At 34.3% G+C, this 2,881-nt stretch overlaps 1 protein-coding gene across 2 annotated transcripts in view; it reads right to left on the bottom strand.

The window, feature by feature from the left end:
• Positions 1–2,840: 2,840 nt before the first annotated feature.
• LOC125035263 (alkaline phosphatase-like) overlaps positions 2,841–2,881 on the bottom strand; it is a 19,142-nt gene continuing 19,101 nt past the window's right edge. For both annotated transcript variants that reach the window (XM_047627533.1, XM_047627534.1), the window contains exon 14: positions 2,841–2,881. This exon is cut by the window's right edge and continues 146 nt beyond it. The gene's annotated coding sequence lies outside the window, so the exon portion shown is untranslated.

Here is a 2,881-nt window from a genome sequence, read left to right as displayed (position 1 = left end):
CAAAGCTCGATCAGGTTGTAAATAATTAAATGAAAGAAAACACTATTACTTGGCATTGACTGATAGTGTGAGTCACGCTATGTGGACTCCTCTACAATGACTAGACTTTTTTTGTTTTGTTTTGTTTTAAATTAATATTTTCAAACAATAGAGCATCAGTTCCGCAATCAGATCCTGTTAAATTATGCCAGTGATTTCATATAGCAGTGTTTGTAATTCGCTCACAGGACATTCCAAGTATTTAATTTTATTTCTAAATATCCTGTATGTTTAAAAATAGGAAACGTGACACAGAAGTAGATAAAGAAATGTGGCAAGTCATATTAGTTGATAAAAACCTAACAAGGTTAAACTGTTAGCCGCCAAGACAAAGTAAACTCGATTTGATGATGAACAAAAGAAATCAGTGGTTATCAAAGTCATCTACAGTCTAACAAGTTCAAGCTTACTTTATGGGTAAATATCTACAATATGCATGCGTATGAAGTTACTGTCTATTGTTAATATGTAATAGAATGAGGGTAAAAGTGCTGATTTCTAGAACGTAGATCTATTTCTGTGAGGCTGTAACATGTGTGTATCATTCGTACGTGATATATACCCTCTGTTCTTTTTCTTTCTGATTTCATTTAAGTCTTTTTGTCACTTTCTTTTCGACTTGTAAATTTGTAATTATTTCATATATGCTACTGTTAATGTATCTAAGCTATTTATTATCATTATGTTGATCACTGAAAAACTATATCAGAGTTGCCAAGTCATGTGAATGAGTTAATTGTGAATCCGGTGAAATTTTATATTGAAGTGAGCGTTTTCCTTCCATTTTTAAAATTTTGAGATGTTAGACAAAGGGTAAAATTCCAATTTAACTTGCTGTATAAAGCACCACTTCCCTACAGTCTAGAGAGGAAACTGTCGCTCCAACGATTATGCAATTGAAAATTTAATCCTCAGTATTTGTGTATGTGCGCATTTGGCGAAGGAATCATGTTGCATTGATCACAATACATTTCCTCACAAAACGTGAAACATGATTCACGAAAAAATCCAAATTTAAGTCGAAAATACGATGATCTAGCGGGAAAACCGAGAACTAGACGCAGCAATTAACCAGAATGTTATCAATTGGAGCATATTCACAAAAGTAGACATTTCCTTTTCCGAACTACCAGATGCCAAATGGTTTGTTTTTTTACTGCCACATATAAAGTAAATTTGTCTTTGAAAAAATACTATTTGACAACTCTATGAAACATGCGCTATATTACCAAGTAGCACTTAAGCTCTTATAACTGTGTACATCTCTTATCCCGATGATCAAGATGAAAGGGCTCCCTTGAATTCATTGAAAATTCAGACGATAAGATATATCTGAGTCTTTTCTCATTCAGGACTGAAATGATAAGGCAGCAACGCTTCTCTATCAGCTAATACAAATGAATACAAAATTAAGCAGCAATAGACTTTGTAATTACAGTAAGAACTGAGATATCATGCACGAAACTAATTCAAAGAAGTCACTTTTTTTTTTGTAATGAAGAGTAACTCACCAGTTATTTCTTGCTAGTCATGAAAGGTTCTAGAAGCAAGGTTTGAATGTTTACCAATTAGATCAATGCATCAATAAAAACATTCTGTTGTATGCAGGCCACTTGCTGTATGGTTATGTATATGCTACACACACTCATCATTCACCCATTTTTTTACCTGTCCAAATTCTTCTTTACAAATCGGTTTATGTATGCATACTTAAACCCCCCCCCCCCCATATATATATATATATATATATATATATATATATATATATACACACGTGTGTGTGTGTGTGTGTGTGTGTGTGTGTGTGTGTGTGTGTGTGTGTGTGTGTGTGTGTGTGTGTGTGTGTGTGTGTGTGTGTGTGTGTGTGTGTACGCTTATGTAAACATATTATACACATACACACACACACACACACACACACACACATATATATATATATATATAAATATATATACATATGTATATATATATATATATATATATGTACATGCATACATACATATATACATACATACGTGTGCGTGTGTGTATGTTTACAAACATACACATATGTGTGTATATATATATATATATATATATATATATATATGTGTGTGTGTGTGTGTGTGTTTACAAACACACACATATGTGTGTATATATATATACATATATATATACACAAATATGTATGTGTGTGTGTGTGTATATATGTACGTATATGTACGTATATGTATGTATATGTGCTTTTTTTCAAGAAAGAAGAAATTGAAACGAATGCATTTACATGTAAATCAATATTCTCTGAATGTGAATATTGCCACATGAGTTCATATATATGCCGGTATGAACCAAAGCAAGAACAACAAAATCACTTGTTTTGCTGTTCACCATATGTTCATGCGATCGTTTCTCCGCACACGGATATGCTGGTAGGTGTAAAACATTCCCACGTATATTTGGTCAGTTGGGCCGCTATGGAATTTTTTCTAGTTCTCCAGGCAACTAATTACCGGTGTAATAACCAATATTAACAAATGTTGCCATGGAATATATGTATATATATATATATACACACACTCACACACATGTGTGTGTGGGGGGGGGGGGGCGTGTGTGTGTGTGTGGGGGGGGGGGTGTTTGTGTGTGTGCGTGTGTGTGTGGGGGGGCGGGGGTGTTTGTGTGTGTGCGTGTGTGTGTGTGTGTATGTGTATCAGTGTGTGCATGTGTGTATATATGTGTGTGTGTGTGTGTATGTGAATGTGAGCTCTAGCGTGCGACTGAACTGATGCAAATGCCGTGGCTATCCCCAATAAAAGACCACATCGATTTCTTTATTTTTATTTATACAAAATCTGAATACACG

Source organism: Penaeus chinensis, chromosome 19 (assembly GCF_019202785.1).
Source record: "Penaeus chinensis breed Huanghai No. 1 chromosome 19, ASM1920278v2, whole genome shotgun sequence".
Lineage (NCBI taxonomy): Eukaryota > Metazoa > Arthropoda > Malacostraca > Decapoda > Penaeidae > Penaeus > Penaeus chinensis.
This window is presented reverse-complemented; position numbering and strand designations above follow the sequence as displayed.